This window comes from Lonchura striata, chromosome W, assembly GCF_050655825.1.
Source record: "Lonchura striata isolate lonStrDom1 chromosome W, ASM5065582v1, whole genome shotgun sequence".
Lineage (NCBI taxonomy): Eukaryota > Metazoa > Chordata > Aves > Passeriformes > Estrildidae > Lonchura > Lonchura striata.
This window is the reverse complement of record NC_140743.1, coordinates 24006196-24017510: the sequence shown is the minus strand read 5'-3', so window position 1 is coordinate 24017510 and position 11315 is coordinate 24006196.

Here is an 11315-nt window from a genome sequence, read left to right as displayed (position 1 = left end):
GTAGGAGAGTTAGGCGAAGGGACTTGGCCGGAGTTCGAGTGTAAGGTTCGGCAGGTCGTTCGACCTTAACTCGGCAGGGAGACCAAGATTCCTAAGCCTAGTATGAGTCAGGCAAAGCGACTTGGCCGGAGTTCGAGTGCAGGGATCGGCAGGACGTTCTACCTTACCTCGGCAGGGAGACCAAGCTTCCTAAGCCTAGAAGGTATCAGGCAAAGGGACTTGGCCGGAGTTCTAGTGTAAGGCTCGGAAGGACGCTCGACCTTGCCTCGGCAGGGAGACCAAGGTTCCTAAGCCTAGTAGGAGTGTCAGGGGAAGGGACCTGGCCGGACTTCGAGTGCAGGGCTCGGAAGGACGTTCTACCTTACCTCGGCAGGGAGACCAAGCTTCCTAAGCCTAGGACGAGAGTTAGGAGAGGGGACTTGGCCGGAGTTCGAGTGTACGGCTTTGCAGGACGTTCGACCTTACCTCGGCAGGGAGACCAAGCTTCCTAAGCCTTGTAGGAGAGTTAGGCGAGGGGACTTGGCCGGAATTTGAGTGTAAGGCTTGGCAGGACATTCGACCTGACATCGGCAGGGAGACCAAGCTTGCTAAGCCTAGTAGAAGTGTCAGGGGAAGGGACATGGCCGGAGTTCGAGTGTAAGGCTCGGCAGGACGTTCGATGTTACATCGGCAGGGACACAAATCTTCCTAAGCCTAGGAGGAGAGGTAGGAGAGGGGATTTGGCCGGAGTTCGAGTGTAAGGCTCGGCAGGACGTTCGACCTTAACTCCGCAGGGAGACCAAGCTCCCTAAGCCTAGTAGGAGAGTCAGGCGAGAGGACTTGGCCGGAGTTCAAGTCTAAGGCTCAGCAGGACGTTCGACCTTACCTCGGGTGGGAGATAAAGCTTCCTAAGCCTAGTTGGAGTCAGGCGAAGGAACTTGGCCGAAGTTTGAGACTAAGGCTCGGCAGGACGTTCGACCTTAACTCGGCAAAGAGACCATGCTTCCTAAGCCTAGTAAGAGAGTCAGGCGAAGGGACTAGGCTGGAGTTCGAGTGTAAGGCTCGGCAGGACGTTCGACCTTACCTCGGCAGGGAGACCAAGCTTCCTACGCCTAGTTGGAGACAGGCGAGGGGACTTGGCCGGAGTTCGAGTGTAAGGGTCGTCAGGATGTTCGACCTTACCTCGGCAGGGAGACCAAGCTATGTAAGATTAGTAGGAGACAGGCAAAAGGAACTTGGCTGGAGTTCGATTGTAAGGCTCGGCAGGACATTCGACCTTACCTCGGCAGGGAGACCAAGCTTCCTAAGCCTAGTAGGAGAGTCAGGCGAAGGGACTCGGACGGAGTTCGAGTGTAAGGCTCGGCAGGACGTTCGACCTTGCCTCGGCAGGGAGACCAAGATTCCTAAGCCTAGTAGGAGAGTTAGTCGAAGGGAGTTGGCCGGAGTTCGAGTGTAAGGTTCGGCAGGACGTTCGACCTTAACTCGGCAGGGAGACCAAGATTCCTAAGCCTAGTAGGAGTCAGGCAAAGGGACTTGCCCGGAGTTCGAGTGCAAAGCTCGGCAGGGCGTTCTACCTTACCTCGGCAGGGAGACCAAGCTTCCTAAGCCTAGAAGGTATCAGGCAAAGGGACTTGGCCGGAGTTGTAGTGTAAGTCTCGGCAGGACGTTCAACATTACCTCGGCTGGGAGACAAAGCTTCCTAAGCCTAGTTGGAATCAGGCGAAGGAACTTGGCCGAAGTTTGAGACTAAGGTTCGGCAGGATGTTCGACGTTACCTCGGCAGGGAGACCAAGCTATCTAAGCTTAGTAGGAGTCATGCAAAATGACTTGGCCGGAATTCGAGTGTAAGGCTCGGCAGGACGTTCGACCTTTCCTCGGCAGGGACACCAAGCTTCCTAAGCCTAGTAGGAGTCAGGCAAATGGCCTGGCCGGTGTTTGAGTGCAAGGCTCGGCAGGACGTTCGACCTTTCCTCGGCAGGGTGTCCAAGCTTCCTAAGCCTAGTAAGGGAGTCAGACGAGAGGACATGGCCGGAGTTCAAGTCTAAGGCTCAGCAGGACGTTCGACCTTACCTCGGCTGGGAGACAAAGCTTCCTAAGCCTAGTTGGAGTCAGGCGAAGGAACTTGGCCGAAGTTTGAGACTAAGGCTCGGCAGGACGTTCGACGTTACCTCGGCCGGGAGACCATGCTTCCTAAGCCTAGTAGGAGTCAGGCGAGGGGACTTGGCCAGTGTTCGAGTGTAAGTCTCGGCAGGACGTTCGACCTTACCTCGGCAGGGAGACCAAGCTATCTAAGCTTAGTAGGAGTCATGCAAAATGACTTGGCAGGAGTTCGAGTGTAAGGCTCGGCAGGACGTTCGACCTTTCCTCGGCAGGGACACCAAGCTTCCTAAGCCTAGTAGGAGTCAGGCAAATGGCCTGGCCGGTGTTTGAGTGCAAGGCTCGGCAGGACGTTCGACCTTTCCTCGGCAGGGTGTCCAAGATTCCTAAGCCTAGTAGGAGAGTCAGGCGAGAGGACATGGCCGGAGTTCAAGTCTAAGGCTCAGCAGGACGTTCGACCTTACCTCGGCTGGGAGACAAAGCTTCCTAAGCCTAGTTGGAGTCAGGCGAAGGAACTTGGCCGAAGTTTGAGACTAAGGCTCGGCAGGACGTTCGACGTTACCTCGGCCGGGAGACCATGCTTCCTAAGCCTAGTAGGAGTCAGGCGAGGGGACTTGGCCAGTGTTCGAGTGTAAGTCTCGGCAGGACGTTCGACCTTACCTCGGCAGGGTGACCAAGGTATCTAAGCTTAGTAGGAGTCATGCAAAATGACTTGGCAGGAGTTTGAGTGTAAGGCTCGGCAGGACGTTCGACCTTTCCTCGGCAGGGAGACCAAGCTTCCTAAGACTAGTAGGAGACAGGAAAAGGGACTGGCCGGTGTTTGAGTGTAAGGCTCGGCAGGACGTTCGACCTTGCCTCGGCAGGGAGACCAAGATTCCTAAGCCTAGTAGGAGAGTTAGTCGAAGTGAGTTGGCCGGAGTTCGAGTGTAAGGTTCGGCAGGACGTTCGACCTTAACTCGGCAGGGAGACCAAGCTTCCTAAGCCTAGTAGGAGTCAGGCAAAGGGACTTGCCCGGAGTTCGAGTGCAAAGCTCGGCAGGGCGTTCTACCTTACCTCGGCAGGGAGACCAAGCTTCCTAAGCCTAGAAGGTATCAGGCAAAGGGACTTGGCCGGAGTTCTAGTGTAAGTCTCGGCAGGACGTTCAACATTACCTCGGCTGGGAGACAAAGCTTCCTAAGCCTAGTTGGAATCAGGCGAAGGAACTTGGCCGAAGTTTGAAACTAAGGTTCTGCAGGACGTTCGACGTTACCTCGGCAGGGAGACCAAGCTATCTAAGCTTAGTAGGAGTCATGCAAAATGACTTGGCCGGAGTTCGAGTGTAAGGCTCGGCAGGACGTTCGACCTTTCCTCGGCAGGGACACCAAGCTTCCTAAGCCTAGTAGGAGTCAGGCAAATGGCCTGGCCGGTGTTTGAGTGCAAGGCTCGGCAGGACGTTCGACCTTTCCTCGGCAGGGTGTCCAAGCTTCCTAAGCCTAGTAGGGGAGTCAGGCGAGAGGACATGGCCGGAGTTCAAGTCTAAGGCTCAGCAGGACGTTCGACCTTACCTCGGCTGGGAGACAAAGCTTCCTAAGCCTAGTTGGAGTCAGGCGAAGGAACTTGGCCGAAGTTTGAGACTAAGGCTCGGCAGGACGTTCGACGTTACCTCGGCCGGGAGACCATGCTTCCTAAGCCTAGTAGGAGTCAGGCGAGGGGACTTGGCCAGTGTTCGAGTGTAAGTCTCGGCAGGACGTTCGACCTTACCTCGGCAGGGAGACCAAGCTATCTAAGCTTAGTACGAGTCATGCAAAATGACTTGGCCGGAGTTCGAGTGTAAGGCTCGGCAGGACGTTCGACCTTTCCTCGGCAGGGACACCAAGCTTCCTAAGCCTAGTAGGAGTCAGGCAAATGGCCTGGCCGGTGTTTGAGTGCAAGGCTCGGCAGGACGTTCGACCTTTTTTCGGCAGGGTGTCCAAGCTTCCTAAGCCTAGTAGGAGTGTCAGGCGAGAGGACATGGCCGGAGTTCAAGTCTAAGGCTCAGCAGGACGTTCGACCTTACCTCGGCTGGGAGACAAAGCTTCCTAAGCCTAGTTGGAGTCAGGCGAAGGAACTTGGCCGAAGTTTGAGACTAAGGCTCGGCAGGACGTTCGACGTTACCTCGGCCGGGAGACCATGCTTCCTAAGCCTAGTAGGAGTCAGGCGAGGGGACTTGGCCAGTGTTCGAGTGTAAGTCTCGGCAGGACGTTCGACCTTACCTCGGCAGGGAGACCAAGCTATCTAAGCTTAGTAGGAGTCATGCAAAATGACTTGGCCGGAGTTCAAGTGTAAGGCTCGGAAGGATGCTCGACCTGACCTCGGCAGGGAGACCAAGCTCCCTAAGTCTAGTAGGAGAGTCAGGCGAGGGGACTTGGCCGGAGTTCGAGTGTAAGGCTTGGCAGGAGGTTCGACCTTACCCCGGCAGGGAGACCAAGCTTCTAAGCCTAGTAGGAGTCAGGCGAGGGGACTTGGCCAGAGTTCGAGTGTAAGTCTCGGCAGGACGTTCAACATTACCTCGGCTGGGAGACATAGCTTCCTAAGCCTAGTTGGAGTCAGGCGAAGGAACTTGGCCGAAGTTTGAGACTAAGGTTCGGCAGGACGTTCGACGTTACCTCGGCAGGGAGACCAAGCTATCTAAGCTTATTAGGAGCCATGAAAATGACTTGGCCGGAGTTCGAGTGTAAGGCTTAGCAGGACGTTCGACCTTAATTCGGCAGGGAGACCAAGCTTCCTAAGCCTAGTAGGAGAGTCACGCGAAGGGACTTGGCCGGAGATCGAGTGTAAGGCTCGGCAGGACGTTTGACCTTACCTCGGCAGGGAGACCAAGCTTCCTAATCCTCGTAGGAGACAGGCAAAGGGACTTGGCTGGTGTTCGAGTGTAAGGCTCGGCAGGACGTTCGACCGTACCTCGGCAGGGACACCAAGCTTCCTAAGCCTAGTAGAAGAGTCAGGCGAAGGGACTCGGACGGAGTTCGAGTGTAAGGCTTGGCAGGACGTTCGACCTTTCCTCGGCAGGGACACCAAGCTTCCTAAGCCTAGTAGGAGAGTTAGGCGAAGGGACTCGGACGGAGTTCGAGTGTAAGGCTCGGCAGGACGTTCGACCTTACCTCGGCAGGGAGACAAATCTTCCTAAGCCTAGTAGGAGAGTTAGCCGAAGGGACTTGGCCGGAGTTCGAGTGGAAGTTTCGGCAGGTCGTTCGACCTTAACTCGGCAGGGAGACCAAGATTCCTAAACCTAGTAGGAGTCAGGCAAAGCGACTTGGCCGGAGTTCGAGTGCAAGGATCGGCAGGACGTTCTACCTTACCTCAGCAGGGAGACCAAGCTTCCTAAGCCTAGAAGGTATCAGGCAAAGGGACTTGGCCGGAGTTCGAGTGTAAGGCTTGGCAGGAGGTTCGACCTTACCCCGGCAGGGAGACCAAGCTTCTAAGCCTAGTAGGAGTCAGGCGAGGGGACTTGGCCAGAGTTCGAGTGTAAGTCTCGGCAGGACGTTCAACATTACCTCGGCTGGGACACAAAGCTTCCTAAGCCTAGTTGGAGTCAGGCGAAGGAACTTGGCCGAAGTTTGAGACTAAGGTTCGGCAGGACGTTCGACGTTACGTCGGCAGGGAGACCAAGCTATCTAAGCTTATTAGGAGCCATGCAAAATGACTTGGCCGGAGTTCGAGTGTAAGGCTTGGCAGGACGTTCGACCTTAATTCGGCAGGGAGACCAAGCTTCCTAAGCCTTGTAGGAGAGTCAGGCGAAGGGACTTGGCTGGTGTTCGAGTGTAAGGCTCGGCAGGACGTTCGACCGTACCTCGGCAGGGACACCAAGCTGCCTAAGCCTAGTAGGAGAGTCAGGCGAAGGGACTCGGACGGAGTTCGAGTGTAAGGCTCGGCAGGACGTTCGACCTTACCTCAGCAGGGAGACAAAGCTTCCTAAGCCTAGTAGGAGAGTTAGGCGAAGGGACTCGGACGGAGTTCGAGTGTAAGGCTCGGCAGGACGTTCGACCTTACCTCGGCAGGGAGACCAAGCTTCCTAAGCCTAGTAGGAGAGTTAGGCGAAGGGACTTGGCCTGAGTTCGAGTGGAAGGTTCGGCAGGTCGTTCGACCTTAACTCGGCAGGGAGACCAAGATTCCTAAACCTAGTAGGAGTCAGGCAAAGCGACTTGGCCGGAGTTCGAGTGCAAGGATCGGCAGGACGTTCTACCTTACCTCAGCAGGGAGACCAAGCTTCCTAAGCCTAGAAGGTATCAGGCAAAGGGACTTGGCCGGAGTTCTAGTGTAAGGCTCGGAAGGATGCTCGACCTTGCCTCGGCAGGGAGACCAAGGTTCCTAAGCCTAGTAGGAGTGTCAGGGGAATGGGACCTGGCCGGAGTTCAAGTGTAAGGCTCGGCAGGACGTTCGATGTTACCTCGGCAGGGAGACAAATCTTCCTAAGCCTAGGACGAGAGTTAGGAGAGGGGACTTGGCCGGAGTTCGAGTATAAGGCTTGGCAGGACGTTCGACCTTACCTCGGCAGGGAGACCGAGCTTCCTTAGCCTTGTAGGAGAGTTAGGCGAGTGGTCTTGGCCGGAGTTTGAGTGTAAGGCTCGGCAGGACGTCTGACCTTACCTCGGCAGGGAGACCATACTTCCTAAGCCTAGTAGGAGACAGGCTAAGGGACTTGGCCGGTGTTCGAGTGTAAGGCTCGGCAGGACGTTCGACCTTAACTCGGCAGGGAGACCAAGCTCCCTAAGCCTAGTAGGAGAGTCAGGCGAGAGGACTTGGCCGGAGTTCAAGTCTAAGGCTCAGCAGGACCTTCGACCTTACCTCGGCAGGGAGACCAAGCTTCCTAAGCCTAGTAGGAGTCAGGCGAAGGGACTTGGCCGGAGTTTGAGACTAAGGCTCGGCAGGACGTTCGACCTTAACTACGCAAAAAGATCATGCTTCCTAAGCCTAGTAGGAGTCAGACAAGGGGACTTGGCCGGAGTTCGAGTGTAAGGCTCGGCAGGACTATCGACCTTATCTCGGCAGGGAGACCAAGCTTCCTAAGCCTAGTAGGAGAGTCAGGCGAAGGGACTCGGACAGAGTTCGAGTGTAAGGCTCGGCAGGACGTTCGACCTTGCCTCGGCAGGGAGACCAAGCTTCCTAAGCCTAGTAGGAGAGTTAGTCGAAGGGAGTTGGCCGGAGTTCGAGTGTAAGGTTCGGCAGGACGTTCGACCTTACCTCGGCAGGGAGACCAAGCTTCCTAAGCCTAGTAGGAGACAGGCAAATGGCCTGGCCGGTGTTTGAGAGCAAGGCTCGGCAGGACGTTCGACCGTACCTCGGCAGGGAGACCAAGGTATCTAAGCCTAGTAGGAGAGTCAGGCGAGAGGACATGGCCGGAGTTCAAGTCTAAGGCTCAGCAGGACGTTCGACCTTACCTCGGCTGGGAGACAAAGCTTCCTAAGCCTAGTTGGAGTCAGGCGAAGGAACTTGGCCCAAGTTTGAGACTAAGGCTCGGCAGGACGTTCGACGTTACCTCGGCCGGGAGACCATGCTTCCTAAGCCTAGTAGGAGTCAGGCGAGGGGACTTGGCCGGAGTTCGAGTATAAGTCTCGGCAGGACGTTCGACCTTACCTCGGCAGGGAGACCAAGGTATCTAAGCTTAGTAGGAGTCATGCAAAATGACTTGGCAGGAGTTTGAGTGTAAGGCTCGGCAGGACGTTCGACCTTTCCTCGGCCGGGAGACCAAGCTTCCTAAGACTAGTAGGAGACAGGAAAAGGGACTGGCCGGTGTTTGAGTGTAAGGCTCGGCAGGACGTTCGACCTTACCTCGGCAGGGAGTCGAAGCTTCCTAAGCATAGTAGGAGACAGGCAAAAGGAACTTGGCTGGTGTTCGAGTGTAAGGCTCGGCAGGACGTTCGACCTTAACTCGGCAGGGACACCAAGCTTCCTAAGCCTAGTAGGAGAGTCAGGCGAAGGGACTCGGACGGAGTTCGAGTGTAAGGCTCAGCAGGACGTTCGACCTTACCTCGGCAGGGAGACCAAGCTTACTAAGCCTAGTAGGAGAGTTAGGCGAAGGGACTCGGACGGAGTTCGAGTGTAAGGCTCGGCAGGACGTTCGACCTTACCTCAGCAGGGAGACCAAGCTTCCTAAGCCTAGTAGGAGTGCTAGGCGATGGGACTTGGCCGGAGATCGAGTGCAAGGCTCGGCAGGACGTTCTACCTTACCTCGGCAGGGAGACCATGCTTCCTAAGCCTAGTAGGAGTCAGACAAGGGGACTTGGCCGGAATTCGAGTGTAAGGCTCGGCAGGACCTTCGACCTTACCTCGGCAGGGAGACCAAGCTTCCTAAGCCTAGTAGGAGTCAGGCGAAGGGACTTGGCCGGAGTTCGAGTGTAGAGCTCGGCAGGACGTTCGACCTTATCTCGGCAGGGAGACCAAGCTTCCTACGCCTAGTTGGAGTCAGGCGAGGGGACTTGGCCGGAGTTCGAGTGTAAGGTTCGGAAGGACGTTCGACCTTACCTCGGCAGGGAGACCAAGCTATCTAAGATTAGTAGGAGACAGGCAAAAGGAACTTGGCTGGAGTTCGATTGTAAGGCTCGGCAGGACGTTCGACCTTACCTCGGCAGGGAGACGAAGCTTCCTAAGCCTAGTAGGAGAGTTAGGCGAAGGGAGTTGGCCGGAGTTCGAGTGCAAGGCTCGGCAGGACGCTCGACCTTACCTTGGCCGGGAGACCAAGGTTCCTAAGCCTAGTAGGAGTGTCAGGGGAAGGGACTGGGCCGGAGGTCGAGTGTAAGGCTCGGCAGGACGTTCGACCTTTCCTCGGCCGGGAGACCAAGCTTCCTAAGACTAGTAGGAGACAGGAAAAGGGACTGGCCGGTGTTTGAGTGTAAGGCTCGGCAGGACGTTCGACCTTACCTCGGCAGGGAGTCCAAGCTTCCTAAGCATAGTAGGAGACAGGCAAAAGGAACTTGGCTGGTGTTCGAGTGTAAGGCTCGGCAGGACGTTCGACCTTACCTCGGCAGGGACACCAAGCTTCCTAAGCCTAGTAGGAGAGTCTGTCGAAGGGACTCGGACGGAGTTCGAGTGTAAGGCTCAGCAGGACGTTCGACCTTACCTCGGCAGGGAGACCAAGGTATCTAAGCCTAGTAGGAGAGTCAGGCGAGAGGACATGGCCGGAGTTCAAGTCTAAGGCTCAGCAGGACGTTCGACCTTACCTCGGCTGGGAGACAAAGCTTCCTAAGCCTAGTTGGAGTCAGGCGAAGGAACTTGGCCCAAGTTTGAGACTAAGGCTCGGCAGGACGTTCGACGTTACCTCGGCCGGGAGACCATGCTTCCTAAGCCTAGTAGGAGTCAGGCGAGAAGACTTGGCCAGAGTTCGAGTATAAGTCTCGGCAGGACTTTCGACCTTACCTCGGCAGGGAGACCAAGGTATCTAAGCTTAGTAGGAGTCATGCAAAATGACTTGGCAGGAGTTTGAGTGTAAGGCTCGGCAGGACGTTCGACCTTTCCTCGGCCGGGAGACCAAGCTTCCTAAGACTAGTAGGAGACAGGAAAAGGGACTGGCCGGTGTTTGAGTGTAAGGCTCGGCAGGACGTTCGACCTTACCTCGGCAGGGAGTCCAAGCTTCCTAAGCATAGTAGGAGACAGGCAAAAGGAACTTGGCTGGTGTTCGAGTGTAAGGCTCGGCAGGACGTTCGACCGTACCTCGGCAGGGACACCAAGCTTCCTAAGCCTAGTAGGAGAGTCAGGCGAAGGGACTCGGACGGAGTTCGAGTGTAAGGCTCAGCAGGACGTTCGACCTTACCTCGGCAGGGAGACCAAGCTTCCTAAGCCTAGTAGGAGAGTTAGGCGAAGGGAGTTGGCCGGAGTTCGAGTGCAAGGCTCGGCAGGACGCTCGACCTTACCTTGGCAGGGAGACCAAGGTTCCTAAGCCTAGTAGGAGTGTCAGGGGAAGGGACTGGGCCGGAGGTCGAGTGTAAGGCTCGGCAGGACGTTCGACCTTTCCTCGGCCGGGAGACCAAGCTTCCTAAGACTAGTAGGACACAGGAAAAGGGACTGGCCGGAGTTCGAGTGTAGAGCTCGGCAGGACGTTCGACCTTATCTCGGCAGGGAGACCAAGCTATCTAAGATTAGTAGGAGACAGGCAAAAGGAACTTGGCTGGAGTTCGAGTGTAAGGCTCGGCAGGACGTTCGACCTTACCTCGGCAGGGAGACCAAGCTTCCTAAGCCTAGTAGGAGAGTTAGGCGAAGGGAGTTGGCCGGAGTTCGAGTGTAAGGCTCGGCAGGACGTTCGACCTTACCTCGGCAGGGAGACCAAGCTTCCTAAGCCTAGTAGGAGAGTTAGGCGAAGGGAGTTGGCCGGAGTTCGAGTGTAAGGCTCGGCAGGACCTTTGCCCTCACCTCCGCAGGGAGATAAAGCTTCCTAAGCCTAGTAGGAGTCAGGCGAAGGGACTGGGCCGGATTTCGAGTGTAAGGCTCGGCAGGACTTTCGACCTTACCTCGGCAGGGAGACCAAGCTTCCTAAGCCTAGTAGGAGAGTCAGGCGAAGGGACTTGGCCGGAATTCGAGTGTAAGGCTCGGCAGGACGTTCGTCCTTACCTCGGCAGGGAGACAAAGCTTCCTCAGCCTAGTAGGAGAGTTAGGCGAAGGGAGTTGGCAGGAGTTCGAGTGTAAGGCTCAGTAGGACGTTCGACCTTACCTCGGCAGGGAGACCAAGCTTCCTAAGCCTAGTAGGAGAGTTAGGCGAAGGAAGTTGGCCGGAGTTCGAGTGTAAGGTTCGGCAGGTCATCCGCCGTTAACTCGGCAGGGAGACCAAGATTCCTAAGCCTAGTAGGAGAGTTAGGCGAAGGGAGTTGGCCGGAGTTCGAGTGCAAGGCTCGGCAGGACGCTTGACCTTACCTTGGCAGGGAGACCAAGGTTCCTAAGCCTAGTAGGAGAGTTACGCGAAGGGAGTTGGCCGGAGTTCGAGTGTAATGCTCGGCAGGACGTTCGATGTATCCTCGGCAGGGAGACAAATCTTCCTAAGCCTAGGAGGAGAGATAGGAGAGGGGACTTGGCCGGAGTTCGAGTGTAAGGCTCGGCAGGACGTTCGACCTTACCTCGGCAGGGTGACCAAGCTTCCTAAGTCTAGTAGGAGTAAGGCGAGGGGACTTGTGCGGTGTTCGAGTGTAAGGCTCGGCAGGACGTTCGACCTTACCTCGGCTGGGAGACCAAGCTTCATAAGCCTAGTAGGAGAGACAGGCGAGAGGACTTGGCCATAGTTCAAGTCTAAGGCTCAG